Source organism: Phoenix dactylifera, unplaced genomic scaffold (genome assembly GCF_009389715.1).
Source record: "Phoenix dactylifera cultivar Barhee BC4 unplaced genomic scaffold, palm_55x_up_171113_PBpolish2nd_filt_p 000735F, whole genome shotgun sequence".
NCBI lineage: Eukaryota > Viridiplantae > Streptophyta > Magnoliopsida > Arecales > Arecaceae > Phoenix > Phoenix dactylifera.
The window spans coordinates 172,706-193,489 of NW_024068111.1; the positions used below are offsets into that span (position 1 = coordinate 172,706).

At 37.5% G+C, this 20,784-nt stretch overlaps 1 non-coding gene across 1 annotated transcript; it reads right to left on the bottom strand.

Moving 5' to 3' along the window:
• Positions 1-10,788: 10,788 nt before the first annotated feature.
• On the bottom strand, positions 10,789-10,894 carry LOC120107038. The gene has a single exon (XR_005509006.1). It is a non-coding gene; the product is annotated as a small nucleolar RNA R71 (small nucleolar RNA).
• Positions 10,895-20,784: the final 9,890 nt, after the last annotated feature.

Here is a 20,784-nt window from a genome sequence, read left to right on the forward strand (position 1 = left end):
TACCTCTTAGGTGCATTTCGCACTCTATCTGACCTTTGGAGAGGAGATGTGTGTTGTGGTTGTACTTCATCAATGGGTACATCTGGTTGAGGAATATCTTGTGTTTCCATTTGTAGGTCTTGAACTTCTTCAAGTTCAATTCTCCTATCTTTGCCTTTTTCTAAGATAAACTCTTGCTCTAAGAAAGTGGCATGTCTACCTACAAAGACCTTTTGTTCGGTAGGATTATAGAAGATGTATCCTATACTATCTTTAGGATAACCTACAAAAATACATTTATCTGATCTAGCACTTAGCTTATGTCCAAAATTTCTTTTGACATAAGCTTTACAGCCCCATATTTTAAGATACTTAAGATTAGGCTTCTTTTCTCTCCATATCTCATATGGAGTACTAGATACAGATTTCGATGGTACCCTATTTAATATAAGTGCAGCAGTTTCTAGGGCAAAACCCCAGAAGGAAAAAGAAAAATCTGTAAAGCACATCATGGACCGTACCATATCTAATAGAGTACGATTCCTCCGTTCAGCTATACCATTTAATTGTAGCGTATACGGAGGTGTCCATTCAGAGAGAATGCCCTTTTCTTTAAGATGATTTAAAAACTCACTAGAAAGGTATTCACCTCCTCGATCAGATCGAAGGATTTTAATACATTTTCCAGTTTGTTTTTCAACCATACTTTGATACTCTTTAAATTTATCAAAGGTTTCAGATTTATGTTTCATAAGATACATATATCCGAATCTTGATAAATCATCAGTAAATGTGATGAAATAAAAGTATCCACCTCTAGCAGGAGTTGTCATAGGACCACATACATCTGTATGCACAAGTTCTAATAACTCTCTTGCCCTTTCTCCATGTCCAATGAATAGAGACTTAGTCATTTTACCCATAAGACAAGATTCACAAGTTCCTAATGATTCATTATCATAAGGATCAAAGAACTCTTCTTTGTACAACTTGTTGATTCTTGATTCGCTTATGTGACCAAGTCGGCAATACCAAAGAAGGGTGTTATTTACTTCTTCTCTCTTTCTTTTATTGCTTTTATAAATATGAAAGACATTGTCATTAAGTAATAGAATAAGAAGACCATTTTCCATAATGCCATTGCAATAGACTTTATTAGAAAAAGAAATTGAGCAACCATTGCTCTTTATATTAATTTCATATCCTTTCTTTAACAACAAAGGAACGGAAATTACATTTCTAATAATTTTGGGCATATAATAACAATCTTCTAATTCCAAGAGCTCTTCCGAAGGCAACTCCAAATGGTAGGTTCCAACAGCTTCAGCCTGGATGGACTCTCCTCCAGCGCCATACAGCTCGAAGTCACCTTTCTTCAAAAATCTAATTTTCTGTAGTCCATTCAAAGATTTGCAAATATGAGAACCACAGCCGGTATCCAATACCCATGAATTTGAATTTGAAGAACTTAATGATAAGTTGGCATGTAACATAAACATACCTTTCGATGCAACTCTTGCATCGGTCTTCATACTTGCAAGAAAACTCTTGCAATTTCTCTTCCAGTGGCCTTCCTTGCCGCAGTGGAAACAGGTACTAGGTTTGGAGTTTTTCTTTCCTTTCTTCTTCTTGATCTTGCTATTATTAGGGTTCAACTTTTTCTTAAAACCCTTATTGCCTGATTTCTTCCTTAAGCCCCTATCAACAAGAAGGATCGGACCCTTTTTCTTTTTGATATGGGTTTCAGCTGTCTTTAACATATTTAACAGCTCAGGCAGTGAGACATTCAGCTTATTCATGTGAAAATTCACAACAAACTGAGAGAATGATTCAGGTAGTGATTGCAGGATCAAATCCTGACTGAGCTCACTATCCATAGCAAAACCTAATTGACTTAATCTGGTGATCAAGTCTATAACCATAAGACAATGGTTTTGCACGGACGTTCCTTCATTCATTCTAGCATGGAACAATTGCTTAGATATCTCATATCTAGCAGTTCTACTCTGCTCTCCATGCAACTCCTTTAAATTAAGAAGTATGGATTGAGTGTCCATGTCTCATGTTGTCGCTGTAGCTCATTGCTCATAGAGGCAAGAATGATACATTTGACAGTTAAACTGTCATTCTTCCACATCTTATGTGTGGCTACCTCCTCTTTTGTAGCATCATCCCCTAGATCTCTAAGATCAGGGATTTCAAGAATATAGGAAATTTTTTTCTGAGTGAGTACAATCTTAAGATTCCTCAACCAGTCTATATAGTTTGGACCGGTCAACTTGTTGGCATCCAAGATGCCTCTTAGTGATAGTGAAGATGCCATTTAATTCAGAATTAATTCTACATAAGCAAAGAACAAAACTATCATAAACAAACCAATCATGATGACATATATACAATTAGACAAGGACTTTATCTAATTATTACTCCCACTATTTTATCGAATATTATAGCCCTCTCCTATGATAAACGAAAAAATCTAATTTTTTCTTAGTAGGGTTAAGATCCTAATTCATCATAAAAACCTTGTGGTTGCACAACAAATCTTTATGAGTTCAAAGGTAGGAAACTCTTTCCAATTGCATCTCATGCAATTCTCAACTTTATCCTATCCTCTTAAAACACTTACAGCCTTGTGGTTGCACAACAAACTATAATGTTTTAGTTAAGTCAAACCCTTCATTTCCATATAGTCATATTCAAATAATATTGCCCTTGTGGTTGCACAACAAAGCAACATATTAAAATATGCCATAAGCATCTCTATGCATCAAGACAGTATAACATCAGTGCTCATTGCAAGTCTTGTGGTTGCACAACAAACTAGCATGAATTTTGACATAATAATGTCGAGGCATGAAGGAAGGATATCAGTAGTGTTTTATCAACATTAAGCTTATCCATAATAGGTAATCAAACAATTGGCCAGGTAAGCAGGTGGGAGGCTCCCCTTACTCAGAGAGTAAGGTCCTAATTAAGTAACCACCTTTAGTGCTTTCCTTAGACACCAATTAGATTAATTGTTCTAGAATGGGTCAGCTCAAAGTTTTTCAACACTATGACTTAATATTATGTTATTGAGGGCTTACTGGTCTCATGCACATTCTATAATTATAACATATTGAACATATGTCTTTGTGTATGCTATAACAAATTATATATCTATCTCATAGCATATATAAATCATAACCAACTATCATGCATCATAGCTATCTCATAGCATGTATAAATTATTACCAATTAATTGGATCAATTACTATGCTTCAATATATCTTCTTATAAAAAATTCATATCATGACATTTTATTATATATCATATCATATATGAATCATATAATTCAGCATTCCTCTAAACATATGACATTACTATCTCATAGTAATTTAACAATTATACATCATGCATAATCACCTGATTGAACCAATTAAGGGTGGCTCTGATACCACTGAAGGGTTCTAGCATGCTATAATGGGCAGCGAAAGCTAGGAATTTTAAAAATTTCTTGATAAAGTTCCTTAACATAAAACCCTTACAAGCCAAGATCACCTTAATGGAAGCAATCAAATAATATAATATAAATGCAGAAATAGAAGAATACCTCTAACGCTAATCTAATATGCAGAATTTCTACTAGGTGCCCAAGTGTTCACCCTCCAACGTTGATCCACACGAAAACTTAATTTAAGTCTTAAGCTCCAAAGACATTGATCCTTAATGCAGAATTCTTCTAAAGAACTCTAATGACTTACTTTCCTTTCTTTCTATTTTTCTTTAACCTTCTAAAATCATTTCTAATCCTTTTGTCCTAAAGAAGACCACCTTGTCTTGGCTTAGGACACACTAGAAGCAATGCTAGAAAGAAAGAAACTAATATAAGAAAGAAAGAAGAGAGGAGTGGGGTGGAGTTGGAATGATGAAACCCATGGAGTGCTAGCCTATTTATAATAGGTGTAGGGATGCATCTCCAAGGGATGCATCCCATCCACACATCCTCTCATGAAACGGCATCATCTAAAGGGCCATATCAAATAAGAGGAGGTGCAAATCAAGTGAGAAGGTGTATCAAATGATATGTCCTTTCATGTGGTGCTATATTTTGACCAAGTCAACATCACATGCTAATCACATGTCCATCACGCCTCACCTCTTGATCTTTCATGATGATGATCCAAGGGCTCCAATGCAAGGCGCCATTCACTTGACCCATTATGTCTTCATCCAATGGTGGGATTAAGATCCAATGGTCAATTATGATAGCCATCCTCTAACCCAATCCAATTGGGTTAAATCAACTCTTCATTATGTCTTCATCCAACGGTAGATCAAGATCTAACGGTCTAGATTGAATGATTTATTAAATCTAATTCAATTAGACTCAAACCAAGCCAATTAGGTGCCAACTCTTGGCTAACCCATATTAGAACATGATCTAATCAAATTAGATCTATTAAGAATCGGATTCGAATCCAATTCGAATCAAGAGCTAAGGGTTTGCAACACCTGCTAGGATGTCTATCTTGCAAACATGATCTAATCCAATTAGACCCTTAATAAGTTTTCTTGTGTGTGACCCATTGGGTTCCATACTTAGCCAGCAATAGGTGTGAGTGCGAGTTGACCCAACTTGATTAGAACTCTTCTAATCGATTTAAGTCCAAACTGCGCGGACCCGAACTTAACAATTAGAATCCTTTCTAATTGGTGATCAAATTAAACTCTTTAATTCGATCAAACCTATAAGACAAGATTGACGTCTAGCAACGTGTCATGTCTACCCGAAAAATATGAAATTTGGTGGAAATACCAAAAATATCCTTCAGTGGCAAGTTATCGTGCAATTCAATCCTTTAAACAAACTGCATCCCGAATATGTATATGAGTATAAATATATGTCAAACTCAATTTCATATTCATATATTTTTCTATCTTCTAACGATAATTTGAATAATGAAATATTAGAAACTCTTTGTAATTTTCATTGTGCTTTGATCAAAGGCTTCCTGAATTATCATATGATTAGAATAAATAGGATGCGATCTTCTCTTACTAGAAGTGATTAATTCCTTGTTGACCTACTCATAACCTTCGTACACATTCCACCATATCCAGAAGACCTCGTACATAACTTATTGTCATGAATGAGTGGAAACCAAAATATGGATTTATGTGCACAAGATACTATGGTGATCTCAGGTCAAAGGATCAGTTGCACAACTCCCACTAAGAGAATCATCTTTTGACATGTAAGTAAGACTTCATAAGATTTCTCTTTGTAGGTTAATTCAGTGAACTCATTTCTCTAATGAGCACCCACATCTTTGTATTAGTGTCTCCACACAAGTGATTGTGAGATCAATCACCCTCTGCATCGAGCATACATAAGATGTGCCAGTCTTTCCGGTAAACATTGATCCCCGACTCAATGTACCAATGACTGAAAATATTTAAGATTAGAATTTTAGAATTTTAGGTCTTACTAGTATGATCTCATCATAGCCTCAAAATCATTGCCTTAATCTAAGGGGTTCATCACAAATATAATCAACAGCATATGATGAAACACAATGCCTTTATTTATATTGAATGTCATGTACATGATATGGAAAATCAAAAGAAAATCCTTCACAATACATATTGCGATTGGCTTGTAGGGCATCTACTCTTTCAGGGATGGCTAGGATGCATCCCTTCACATCTATAAATAGGGAGCCATTCCACTGTATTCTTCATTCCAACTCCACTGTATTCTCTCTCCCTTATCCCTTCTTTCTTACAACCCTTTGTCTCTTTCTAGCATTGCTTCTAGAGTGTCCTAAGCCAAGACAAGGAGGTCTTCTTTAGGACAAAAATATTAGAAGTGATTTGGAAAGGTGAAAGAAAAATTAAGAGAGGAGAGAAAGCAAGCCAATTTAAATCCTTTGGAAGGATTCAGCATTAAGGATCAAAAATTTTTGGAGCTAAAGTCTTGATCGAGTTTCCATGTGGATCACCGTTGGAGGGCGGACACTTGGACGCCTCGTGGAGATTCTACAAACTTGGATTTAGCATTACAGGTATTCTTCTATTTCAGCATTTATATTTATATTGTTTGATTGTTACCATTAAGGTGATCTTGGCTTATAAGGGTTTCATGTCAATGGACTTTATTAAGAAATTTTTAAAATCCCTAGCTTTCGCTGCCCATCATGACATGATCGGAACCCTTTACCCAACCCTCCCCACTTAATTAGATTAAGTGGGGGCTAACCAAATGGGAGAAGAGGGAGGGGCCTACGCCCCTCCCTTGGCTGGTGGCATGAGGGAAAAAGGAGGCTCCTTAAATTTTAGGAGCTCATCTCTATCCACACACCATAAAAGAGGGGTTCAAAGGGGCTACGAATTTTTTATAGTTTTTCCTTGGAATATTGGCATCAAACTCCTCCTCTCCTATCCTCCTTTGAGCCGCAAGCAACAAGGAAAAAGAAGAGCCTTGGCGGCCCTCCTACTTCCTCCATTTTGGTTCCAACACGAAGGAAAAAGAAAAGGCTGCAGGTTTTTGTTCTCCTTCCATTGAACTAACCTTCTTCTTCCTCCTCCCTTAGACATTCAAGAGTTGATTGAAAGGGAGGATATCAGCCATCAATTGCCATCTCTGTAAGGGAGCTAGCACCCCGGGAAGATCCAAAAGCTTCGATCGATGCTTTACTTTGTGTGGATACCCGTAGAGGCCGGACGCATGTGCGGCTTCCATCGAACCTTCTATAAATTCACGAATATCAAATTTGCGGAGACCATCTACCTGCACAAGGTGAAGATCTAATCTTCTTAATAATTTAAAAATGGTTCATAAGAATTTAATCCTAATCTATCTACAAACGAAGTTGTAAAAATACGTTCATGCGATGAACGGGATCTTGCATGCCTTTCCGCTGCGGTCTGAAAATCTTTGAAATTTTTCTGCAGCATGTGATAGTCCCTAACAGTGGTATCAGAGCCAGGTTATGTAGATTAAGATTAGGATTAAATATTTAAAGGTATTTTAGATCTGAAATTTAAAGAATTATGCTTGCTGAAATTTTCTGCATGCAGAATTTTCAGCTTGCTGATTTTTCTGCATGCTGATTTTTGGATGCTTAGATTAATGATTCTATTGCTTTGATAATCTGATTACAAATGTTTAGAATCATATCTTGCATAATCAGCAAGTCATGAGATGAAATAATCATTTAAATTACAGATTTGAAAATAATATTTATGCATGAGATGCTGATAAGCACTAAATAATGTACAAATTTATCTATTTTACATAGCACTTATTATTATTGTTATGCACATATTTTAAATATTAACAAAAGAAAATGTATTTCCTCTCGTCATTGCATTTTAATAAATTATTAGAGGTAATTCAAGTTTGGTTTAATTTTCTATATTGATTTAGTCTAATGTGTGTGCAGGTCAAGCCACCCCATTCACGAATTAGTCCCAATCAGTTCCATGTGTGGATTGCTTTCTTCCCCATTTGCATGAAGTTACCCATCCCTTTGTCCACGTCATCTTTTCCGCGTGCACCAAGCTTCCCAATTTAACAAAACAGAGGCCTCTCCGATTTTCTCCACGTATCCAAACTTTCTTTATTCAGAACAGAGCCCTCCCAACCTACACGAGTGGACCCCAACTACCTTTCTAAAAAAAGAGATAATATATATATAATAATTCTCATATCACCCCTCACGCATTCATCTCCCACATCATTATTTAATAATTCTCATATCACCCCTCACGCATTCATCTCCCACATCATTATTTATTCTCTTCTCCTCCCCTGTTTCAGAACAAGCCGCATGATCACTCCCATTCCCATTCAACCCCGTCCTCCCAGATTCTTTGCTCCAAACGTGATCTCCTCCCACAATGCAATCCTCCCAGCATCCGCAAGCCAAGCACCGTCTTCCCAAAGATTTATTTCCATCTGATTCTGAATCTAAACATTTTCATCTCCCACGGATAAGAATCCCCTGTTCCACGTCCTCCCCTCCCCCGCTTCCGCGATTCAAATTGGCAGATCATCCCTTTCCTTCCCAGCAAACCGAAGCAAGCTTATCCTCTCAAATATCCTTCCACGAATAACCCGCATCTCGATCGTATCCCAGCATCCCAGCTCACGGCTCAAATCCGCACGTTTTCCCCTTGTTTCAAAACAGAGCATACCTCCCAGCTCAGCCGCATCCAATTTTTGATCGCCTCCGGACCCCTCCCGTTCGCGTTCAATTGCGTCCGAGCATCCCGTGAGCACCATCACCCTCATTTCTTGTTCCAGATTTGATCTTCTTCCAGATTTTCTTCCGGATCCCTCCCGTTCGCACTCAAATCTTGCAAGCATCCGCAACCTTCCTCCCATTCGAATTAACTCCATCATCCACAGAATCCGCCCAGCATTTAACCATGCTCGTGATCTTTTCTTCCAGATTTCCTTGCTTCGGAACCAAATCCCAGTGGTCTTCCGTGATCCATCCAAATCCCGAGCCAAATGGAAGCTCCCTTGCCTCGCGTGTCCAGATGAGAGCCAGCGCAGAATCCTCTCAACGCCCACGTCGTCCTTCGCGTTGGAGCAGCATCGGCATCCTCCAATCCAGCTACTCATCTGCGGATCCATCGCCTGCATATCCTCCTTCAAGAATCCGATCCTCCACAGTCAGGAAGGATATAAAAAGGGAGAAGAGTTCTTCAGACGGAGAAAGGGGGGGGAGGCCGAAGAAGAGAAAAAGAAATAAAAAAAAGAGAGAAAGGAGGGGAAAAGAGAATAGTTTTGGATATTTTGGGAATAATGGGAGGTGATCAATTTCATTTGAAGATGGGAGGTCGTCCGGAAGCCATGCTCGGCTAAACGTCTAGTCTAGGGCTGGATGAAGCCCTAGCAATGTATCAGGGCATTGTAGTTCTTATTTTCTTTATTATTTTGGAGCTTGTTTAAATTCTTATCATCAATGAAAATTTCTTTTATGATGTTTAAACTTTGAGCATGCTTTTTACGATTCATGTTTGCTAAAGTAGTCTAAGGTGATCTATGCCTAGGAAGATGAGGTGTTCTGCACTCTAGGTTAGTGTAATTAGGTAGACACTTCATGCTATACCTAAGATGGATCTTCCTAAAATTCTTTATATTTTCATTTTAAAAGGCTTGTAGCCAATTTGCATGCCTCTCCAAAAGATAAAAAAAATTAAGAACATAGACCCTGATGCAATGCTATGTGGTGGACTCCAAACCCTAGATCCATTTACTTTGATAAATTCTAATTCGTACTCATAGTTTAATTTAGTTAATTCAAGTTAGCAAATCCTTCTTCTTGATTTATTTTTAAAAGAAAAATAACTTACTCTTCAATCCCTGTGGACCGACATCCGTAATCACTATCCTACAGGATACGTGCTATTGCGTGGTTTATTTTCGAAATTGAAAGGACTGATCAATTTTTGGCGCCGTTGCCGGAGATTTCTAGCATAGTTATTTTTCCTATCATTAAAAAAAAAATTAATTAATTAAAAAAAACTTTCAAAAATATATATATATCTAAAATAAAATAAAAAAATTATTTTCTATTATTGTTACTTTTTTTATCTCCTTTTTCTCTTCTACTAATTTTTTTTTAATTTTTCTTTTGGTCTTATTTGATCAGAAATCGAAGAGGAGATCTGGGCTATCAAAAAGGAATGCTTTAGAGGTTTGAGGCAAAAAAAATTTTAAATTGCTGGAGAAATTTCCTTTGGTAACCTCTAAACCTTTCTTATTTAAATTAATTATTAGCTTGAAATTTTGTGGTGATTGTTTGATTTTAATTTTAGCAAAAATGTGAATGCATGCTTGATACACATACACAAATTAATCCGCACATAGTAAGGGCAATCACCCCAACAAGATAAGAGCCGAATTTCATCACCGGATTCTTGCCCAACTTAGGTGAACTCAATCTCACATAGTGTCACTTTAATTAAAATCAATTAGACGTTGGCTCCTAGGGACATTCGAGCTCAATAGGATGAAGATCACCGAAAGTTGTACCAATTTTGCTCTGTGGCTTAGTTGATGTCTAGGCAAGCTTTGTCCCTATAAGGGAGACAGTTCATCTGTTCGAGGCAAGTGGGTTTTAAGTGGGACCTTTGCGAACGCATCGTGACCCCTCCACTTACGTGGGAGCTTACCTGGTCAACTCGGTTCATTAGACCGGATTGGAGGCTTAGGTGCCCTCTTCAAACCAGTTAGAAGCTGTCTAGTGATTTTAGGACAAATACAAGGATTGATGTGTTTTTCTTTTATTGCATGCTTGATTGATCAAGTACTAGTGTATGCAAGGAAGTCGTTATAGAGTACGTAATCTATTACCTTTTGACCCTGAAATAGAACGGACCCTTAGAAATATTCGAGCTGAGATCAGAACAGTAGAATCATCCCCACCTCCTGAGATGGCTGAAGAACAACCCAAAATCCTGAGGGAGTACTTTACTCCCACCATTTACACTTCCCCATCTTGCATTCGATTACCTGAGGTAGCAGTTGTATAATACGAAATAAAGTCTAGTGTGATCCAAATGCTCCCATCTTTTTATGGGCTCACCAACGAAGAACCATATAAACACCTGATGAATTCCTTGAGATTTGCACCACTGTCAATATTCAGAACTTCACTGATGATGCTCTGAAACTTAGATTATTCCCTTTCTCCCTTAAAGATAGAGCCAAACAATTGCTGAATTCTTTAGAAGCTAACTCGATTCTTTCTTGGGATCAAATGCAACAAGAATTTCTTAAAAAATACTTTCCCATAGGAAGAACGAACCAGTTTAGACGTGCCATTACAAGCTTCTCCCAAACTGAGGGAGAAGAATTTCATGAAACTTGGGAGAGATTTCGGGACCTAATCCGTAAATGCCCTCATCATCAAATACCTAAGTGGCAGCTAGTGCAATGTTTCTATGATGGATTGACTGAACGAAACCATCAGATGATCGATGCTGCATGCGGGGGGACTTTCATGCTTCAAAATGAGCATGAAGCATGGCAATTATTTGAAAACCTTAATGAAAACTCCCTCCACCATGCCTCCTGTTCTCGTCTGGCAACCCCCAGTTCTCAAAGAAAAGGGACCATTTGTGAAATAAGTCATTCCATGGACCTGTCTAGCAAGGTAGATGCATTGTCCCATAAGATTGATCAATTGATGATAGGAGGACATATCGTTAGCTCTTCCCAAGCACAAGTGTGTGCTATCTGTTCTAGCACATCGCACCCCATTTATGAGTGCCCCTCAGCACCCCAATTTTCCGAACTCGTGCAAGAACACATCAATGCTGCCCAAACACAGCCCAGACCGGGTAATGACCCATTTTCCAATACATATAACCCAGGATGGCGGAATCATCCAATTTTTTCTTGGAGGCAGCAAGCTTCGAATACTGCCCAACCCTACTCCCAAAATTTTTAAAACCCTCAGAATTTTCATCTCTACCGTCCCTCAACTCAATTTCAACACCCTCCTCCTCCAACCCAAAGAAATACAGCCTTTGAGGAGAAAGTGTTGACTGCCCTTCAAGGTTTGGAGGCAAACACACAACTATTGCACTCTCACACGCAATCAATTGCTAAGCTAGAATCCCAAATGGGTCAACTAGCCAATGCATTAAACAAGCGAGAGGAAGGTAAGCTTCCAAGTCAACCAATGAGTAATCCTAGGGGACAATACGTGGCTCAAGAAACTCGACTAAATCATGAGCAAGCTAATGCTTTGACTACCCTAAGGAGTGGACGTATAATAGATAATAAGGTTGGGGAGGGTAACAATAAGGAAGGTGAAGAAGAGGAGAGGAATGTATCACATGAAAATCCAAAACCTTTTTCAGCTAGTCCACCATCTGCCACAACCCACATTCCAAAGGCTCCATTCCCTGAAGCACTTAATGCACCCTCTCCCTTTGGCAAGAAGGAAACTTCATTACAAGAGATGATGGAGGTCTTCAAACAAGTTAAAATCAACCTCCCACTCCTTGATGCCATCAAACAAGTTCCCTCCTATGCCAAATTTCTCAAAGACCTTTGCATCCAAAAGCGGAAATCTAGGACATATGTGCCTAAAAAGGTCCTCCTAACTGAGCAGGTAAGTTCCATTCTCCAACACAACACCCCTCCAAAGTTCAAAGATCCTGGTGCTCCCACTATTTCCTGTGTCATAGGAAATAACTCCATCGACCGAGCACTCTTAGATCTAGGGGCAAGTGTGAATCTTCTACCCTATTCAGTCTATGAAAAATTTGGGTTAGGTGAATTAAAACCTACCTCGGTGTCCTTACAATTGGCTGATCGATCTGTGAAGATACCACGGAAGATGATTGAAGATGTTCTTGTCAAGATAGACAAATTCTATTTTCCAGTAGATTTTATCGTCCTTGACATGGAACATGTGTCCAACCTAAAAAAACAAATCCCTGTGATTCTTGGTCGTCCCTTTTTAGCAACAGCCAATGCATGTATCAACTGTAGAACTAGAGCAATGGATATATCATTTGGAAACATGAAAATTAAGTTGAATGTGTTTCATGCCGCCGACGAACATGTGAGGGAAGATGAGTGTTGCCTAATTGACGAAATGGATGATCTTGTAGAGGAAGCCCTTCCCTATATCTTAGCAGATGACCTCCTAGAGGCATGTTTGGCCCATTTTGACATTGACAACTTTGATATAGACAAGGCCATAGAAGAAGTTAATATCTTACTTGACAATCAATCTCCCATGAGTTCCCTTCCTTGGAAGATCCGACCTGAACCTCTTCCCCCCATTGCTAGCACACCACTTTGTCCTTCCATTGATTCTCCACCTAAACTTGAGTTAAAGCCACTTCCGACAACTCTTAAGTATGCCTTTCTAGGACCAGAAGATACTCTCTCTGTAATCATCGCGGCCAACTTATCTACTGAATAGGAGGGTAAACTTTTAAGGGTACTAGAAGAGAATAAACATGCCATAGGATAGTTTGTAGTCGATTTGAAAGGGGTTGACCCCTCTGTTTGCATGCATCGAATTCATCTCGAAGATGATGCAAAGCCCACCCGAGAAATGCAAAGAAGACTCAATCCTAACATGAAGGAGGTAGTCAAGAAAGAAGTGGTGAAGTTACTAGATGTCGGAATCATTTATCCAATTTCTGATAGTAAGTGGGTAAGTCCGACACAAGTGGTACCCAAAAAATCAGGTATCAATGTGGTTGAAAATACGGAAGGAGAATTGATACAAACACGCACAACCACGGGTTGGCGTGTGTGCATTGACTACAGGAAACTTAATTCAATGACTAGGAAGGACCATTTCCCTCTACCTTTCATAGATCAAATTTTGGAACGGTTGGCTGGTCAAGGTTTCTACTGCTTCTTAGATGGTTATTCTGGATATAATCAAGTACCTGTTTACCCGGACGATCAAGACAAAACCACTTTTACTTGCCCATTTGGGACATTTGCATATAGGAGGATGCCTTTTGGATTATGCAATGCACCCGCAACTTTTCAACGATGCGTGATGGCCATTTTTTCAGATATGGTGGAAAACTTTCTAGAAGTGTTCATTGATGATTTCTCAGTTTTTGGCCTATCTTTTGACGATTGTCTGGACAATTTGACCTTAGTGTTGAAAAGATGTAAGGAGACCAACCTAGTATTAAGTTGGGAAAAGAGCCATTTCATGGTTCAAGAAGGCATAGTTTTAGGACACGTCGTGTCCAAGAGGGGCATTGAAGTAGATAAAGCCAAAGTCGATCTTATTTCCAATCTCCCTCCACCCAAAACTGTGAAACAAATCCGATCATTCCTTGGCCATGCTGGTTTTTACCGTCGCTTCATTCAGGATTTCAGCAAGATTTCCAAACCCTTGTGCAATCTTCTTGCTAAGGACACTCCCTTTGTCTTTGATAAAGCATGCGAGGAGGCATTTAAAAATCTTCGCTTGAAATTAACCACTGCACCTATCATACGGCCCCCTAATTGGACCCTTCCATTTGAACTGATGTGTGATGCATCCGACTATGCCATTGGGGCAGTTTTAGGGCAACGGCTAGATAAGGTACCTCATGTCATCTACTACGCTAGTAAAGCACTCTCAGATACACAATTGAACTACACCACCACTGAGAAAGAATTGCTAGCTGTAGTATTCGTGCTAGACAAGTTTCGATCTTACCTATTAGGATCCAAGGTTACCGTATTCACTGATCATGCTGCCCTTCGACACCTTCTTGCAAAGAAGGACACCAGACCCCGTCTGATTCGATGGATTCTTTTACTACAAGAATTTGACCTAGAAATTCGTGACAAGAAAGGAACTGCAAATGTCGTAGCAGACCACTTATCTAGGATTCTTCTTGAGCCCTCTAAGAATACCTCACCCTTACATGATGCTTTCCCAGATGAACAATTATTTGGGGTACAAGGAATGAAAACGCCATGGTTTGCAAACATAGTAAATTACCTTGCCATAGGACGAATTCCTGATGATTGGTCAACTCAAGACAAGAACCGATTCTTTTCACAAGTAATGTTCTATTATTGGGATGATCCCGATCTATTCAAGTATTGTCCCGATCAAGTAATCCGTCGATGTGCCCCCGAATGCGAATTTCAAAGTATTCTTTCATTCTGCCATTCACAAGCTTGTGGGTGACATTTTGGGGGTAGAAAAACTGCAGCAAAAGTTTTATAGAGTGGATTTTATTGGCCCACACTTTTCAAAGATGCCCATAACTTTTTCTAAACTTGTGAACGGTGCCAACGGATGGGTACCATCTTCCGTAGAGATATGATGCCTCTCAATCCTATTTTAATTGTAGAAATCTTTGATGTATGGGGTATTGACTTCATGGGCCCTTTCCCACCATCCTTTAATTTCGAATATATTCTTGTAGGGGTTGATTATGTTTCAAAATGGGTAGAAACTGTCGCCACTAAAACTAATGACTATAAGGTTGTGGTTAAATTTTTATATGAAAACATCTTTTGTCGTTTTGGCACACCCCGAGCAATCATCAGTGATGGGGGATCTCATTTTTGCAACCGGTCTTTCGAGGCTTTGGCTCACAAATATAACATCACCCACAAAGTTGCTACCCCATACCATCCCCAAACAAGTGGACAAGTCGAGGTGTCCAATAGGGAGTTAAAACACATCTTAGAAAAAACGGTACGTCCCGATAGAAAAGATTGGTCTCAAAGGATAAATGATGCACTCTGGGCCTACCGTACTGCCTACAAAACTCCTATTGGCATGTCTCCCTACCGATTAGTTTTTGGAAAAGCTTGTCACTTACCAGTAGAACTTGAACATAGAGCTTTCTGGGCTATCAAAAAGTTTAACTTAGACATGGCAGTAGCTGGTCCTCACCGAAAACTCCAACTAAGTGAACTTGAAGAATTGCACAATGAGGCTTATGAAAATGCTAAAATTTATAAAGCAAGGACTAAGGCTTTTCATGATAAAAATATTAACCGTAAGTCCTTTGAACCTGGTCAAAAGGTTTGGCTATTCAATTCCAAGTTGCGACTCTTTCCGGGTAAACTTCGCTCTAGGTGGGATGGACCATTCGTAGTGAAAAAGATTTTTTCTTATGGTGCAGTAGGGATCCAACACCTTAATGGTGGACATGTTTTAAAAGTCAATGGCCAAAGGTTAAAACCTTATGTGGACTGTGTTACCGATGGGCAATTGATCGAATCCCTTAATTTGATGAACCCTGTTTATCAAAATAATTAAGGATGCACTATGTCTGGCTGAAGACAATAAACTTAGCGCTTGTTGGGAGGCAACCCAATTCTCTTAGTTTTTTTTTTAACATTGAGGACAATGTTAGGTTTAGGTTTGGGGGTATTTTTAAGTATTTTTTTATTTTTTATTTTGTTTGCATCTCTTGCATTCGTTTTTACTTCATAATGTCAGGTTTATCAAAAGAAATAAAAAATAAAAAAATAAAAATATCTTTTAAAAAATTGTGTTCATTTTTATGATCTTAAAAAAAAATTTTAAATATATATATATATATATTTACCTAATTTCTATACATGAATGCGAGAATGATAAACACACAGGGTATATAAAATCTAAAAAGCCCAATGACTAGTCGGAAGTAATACAAACTTAAGTTCTTTTTATTAAGTCTCTCTTAGGGAGTTGTAAGCTAATTAATACTTTGGAATTTCACTACACACTAGCCGACTCTTCTAAGGTCTAGGCTCGACATTATGTTGAGAGTATGGTAGCAACCTTGGACCCTGATGAATCATACTTATCTAATCCAAAAAAAAAAAATCATTGTTGCCCAAGGTGACAAGCCAAGAGGGGGGGGTGAATTGGTTTCTTCTAAATTTTGGTGCTTTAAACGTTTTCTTAATTAAGTGCGGTGGATGCTTCCTTAAACTTTTTGAATAATTTAAACTAGTGCAAAGATAGAAGATGATGCAAGAATAAACGTAAACACAAGCACAACACAAACACAACAATATATAGTGGTTCGGTGCTCTCCTTAGCACCTACGTCCACTCCCCAAGCGTCCCCTTGGGAATTCACTATAATCCCGCGGATTACAGTTGGATTGTTTTCCGGGCTCACAATCCAAAAACCTTTGTTGGTTTTACGGGCTCACCAACGAACCTATACACTTTGGTTTTCCGGGTTCACCAAAAACCTTTGTTGGTTTTGCGGGCTCACCAACTAACCTTTACACTTTGGTTTTCCGGGTTCACCAAAAACCTTTGTTGGTTTTGCGGGCTAACCAACGAACCTTTACAAAATGTTTGACAAACAAAAAGAAAAGATTCAAACTCCTAAATGAGCATATGAAACAATATAAACTACAAAGAAGAGTTAGAAAGTATTTATCGCTTTGAAGTGGCTTTGCTCTTCTTTGTCAAGGATGCTTCACTCTTCAAGGGGGGGATGGAGCTCTTGATGCCTCTTTGAATCTGCTCAATCCCTTTCTTTGATCTTGAATGAAGCTCTTGATGAAGAAGATTAGGGCACTTTTGTGTTCTTGAGTACTCTTTGATATTCCTTTCAAAAGTTATTCTCTCTGATGAATAGTGCCCCTTTAAATAGCTTCCCACCTTCTTTGGTCAAGCCCCAATGGTTAGAATTCAAAAACTAGCCGTTACTGACCTTGGGAAGGACAAAAAGTACATCTGCAGAACTAGCCGTTACTGTTCAGCCCGTGTTTGGGTCGGTTCAACCTGTCCTTGGGTCGACCCAACTTTGCCTTGGGTCGACTCAAACATTCCTTGGGTCGACCCTCTCAGAGAACACAGAAACTTTGATTTCAGCCTTCCTTCACTTGGGTCGACCCATCCTTTCTTTGGGTCGACTCAAAGTTCACTTGGGTCGACTCAACTTCTTCTTGGGTCGACCCTCTCAGTAATTTCAGAGAACCATTTTCTGTCTGTCTTTCTGTCTTGCCTTTGGGGTCGACCCTCTCAGAGTTTGGGTCGACTCAAGCTTGGGTCGACTCAACCACTGTTTGGGTCGACCCTCTCAGTAAATCCAGAGAACATATTTCCTTCATGTTTTGAGGTTCTTGAAGTTTGGGTCGACTCATGCTTACCTTGGGTCGACCCAACCAACTGTTCATCTGTGCCATTTTTGCAGGAGTGTGCCAAATGATTTCTTGATGTGCCGGGGTCGACTCAAACAATCTTTGGGTCGACTTAATCCACACTTTGCTGCATTCTCAAGGTTAGATTCATTCAAATGAACAAAGCATGTATCTATTATCAATCACACAAATATACTGAGAGTAATGAACTTATAAATGAAGTATCAATTTAACTTATAACATACTCTTGATAATTACTTGTTAATCATCAAAATAACACTATCGTCCTCAATCTCCCCCTTTTTGATGATTACAAAATAAAGAGTATAAGCCTATTGATACTTGTCTTTAAAATCAGTTTATAAAAGGGATTAAATTGCTGAATTTCAGCTTTTCATATATACGAGTGAAATCTCCCCCTATATCATTTAAATGTTGCCAATTTGACTCTTTGAATTGCTCCCCCTTTTATTTATAATTCATTAGTGATGAAACTTCAAAAATTTGAGATAAAATATGAGTTTCAGCTTATGTATCGGGGTGCGAGAGGTGCGTGCCAAATTCTGAATTTATATGTGCCAAATTCTGAAATTTGATAGAAATTTTTGATTTAATCAATTTCATTGTTACAAATTGCTCCCCCTTAGATGTATAAGCTTTCTTATATGATTTTCAATTTATTTGCCCATTTATTTCTCTTTTCTTGCATAAGTTCTTATTTCTCTTTCTTTACATAATCCTTTCTTTAGCTTGCTTTACTTACTCTTAAGACATCTTTACTTCTCCCCTTTTTGTTACTTTGTTTACTCTCTAAACAATATCTTTACTTCTCCCAAAATTAATACTCTTTCTTTACTTCTCAAATTAAATACTCTTTCTTTTCTTCTCCCCCTTTTTGTTATCATCAAAAAGATACATGGGAAAGATGCAATATACCATAAACTTCAATCTTCATTGATCAAAATAGGAACATTTTCATACATTAAAAACAAAAACAGATACAATGTTCCTTAATCAAGATTTAAAGATACATTAGAGAAAGCAAGATACATATGAGAACTAGATACATATTCTAGGCTCTAAACAAGATCATGAAACTCTCCCGGATCGCTTGGCTACGGCTCTCTCGGGTCCCATTTCTCCAAGATCTTGAAGTAATCTACTGTTTGGAGATGATTGGAGAAGATTTGAGAGTGGAAAATAAGGTTTTCGGAAGAGGACAAAGGGTAAACAGTGCCCTAGATAGCTCACGGGTCCCCCTTTTAACAGTGGGATCCCGACATTGGGTCGACTCAAGAAACTTCTTGGGTCGACTCAACGTTGGGTCGACCCTATTCTGGGTTGGGTTGACCCAAGTGCAGAATTTTTCTTTTCTCTTCCTTTTTGCTTCTAAAAATTTTTCTTGCTTCCAATCCTTATAAATTCTTTCTGGGACAATGATACATGAGTAAGGAATCTATAGATAACAAGTTTGACTCATGTTTCATGGATTTTTAGAAATTGGAGGAATGTATCATGAGACTACTTGCTCCCTTTTATATTTCTTCAATAAAAAGGATCACATATACCTAATTCTTTCCTTAGCGTGCAGAATCTATCTTCACTCAAGGGTTTTGTGAATATGTCGGCTAATTGTTTTTCAGTGCATATATGCTCAATACATATGTTTCCATTTTGCACATGATCCCTAATAAAATCATATCTTATTTCTATGTGTTTGGCTTTAGGAATGAGATATTTAGGATATAAGCCAGAAGTGATCTCTAAATGTAGATTCCAAAGATAGTTTTGAAATCAAGTGTAGATGGAATCTTTTTCAAGTTATTTCAAGGAGTATCAAGAATAATATTCAAAGAAAGCACGAATGAAACTTCAATACCTTTTTTTTTTAATATATTAAGTATATAGCATCATGAGAGCAATCTAATTAATTTTTAGAGTATAGTATAAGAGCAGATAAAGATCAAAACTTATATACTCGAAAAACATAAGATTATGTTGAATCCTTAATTCTTAATGACTTCAAAGTTCTTTCATGATATAAAAGTATTGGAGCATAGATACCAAAATATGAATTTATGCAATGTAGGATACATAAAATTCAGGGCTTTGAAAGTTCTTTGAAAGCTCTCTTAAAGACTTTCTTTTACTCCTTTAAAGATCATATCATCAAAATCAATTAAAATGAATTGGCTCATGATTGAAACACTAAAGTGCAAGCCAATAAGAGCTCATTAGTAGATTCCAAAGTAAATTTCCAATACTAAGACAAATGGAATCCTTTTCACTTAGTTTTCAAAACAAGAGATTTACCAATTAAGTACAGATGAAAATCCAACTTTCAAAAGATATTCAATGAGGCACAAAGTTTAATACCACTTTACATTTAGTATTCTTTCTCTCATCTTTAGTTGTGAATTTACATGATTAAGTTCTATATGATCTCTCCCTCTGAAGTTTTCTTTCTCTCCCTTAATTAATCAATCCATAAAATTCAAGGTATGCATCAAATTAAAGTAACTTTAGGATAAGATACTGAATATCTAAAGCTCCCCCTTAAAAGATGCATTCTTCTTTAATTATTCTTATCTTTTGTTGAATTTCAGATTTTAATGATAAACGTGAATAAAACTGAACCTTTATGATATCAAGAATGTAGAGTGATCTAGAATTATTCAAAATTTATAGCAATCACTCTTTTTAATCTTTTAAGAACAAGTTATGCTTCCTCTTAATCTTTGAGAAAATGTACTGAAATATTAATCAGAAAATGATTCATTTGAAGCTCAAATTCTTTCAAAAGCATTTACATTTTCTTTCTTTTAAGAATCATTTGAGTGAGCTGAAATATTTCTAGACTTAAGATCATTCACTCTTTTAATAATATATATATACATATATATTTTGATGGAAGTCTTTAATAATGTAGGAGAGGAAAAAACATATAGATGATCATTGAAGTATATATATTTATAGAACTCAATTTCTTAATCAAAGTTTTTCAGCAATGTATATATGAAGCACAATAAATCTTTTCAATATCAAAATAAAATCATATATTAAAAATATTTGTTTGCAATCAAGATCATCGAAAGACACATCATTCAGACCAATATTAGTAAACTTTGAAGATAAGAAATGATATGTTTCAGATGCGTATCGGGGCAAGCAATCAAAGCATCAGAATTATTCTATTTTTCTTAAGCTGTAGTTTTA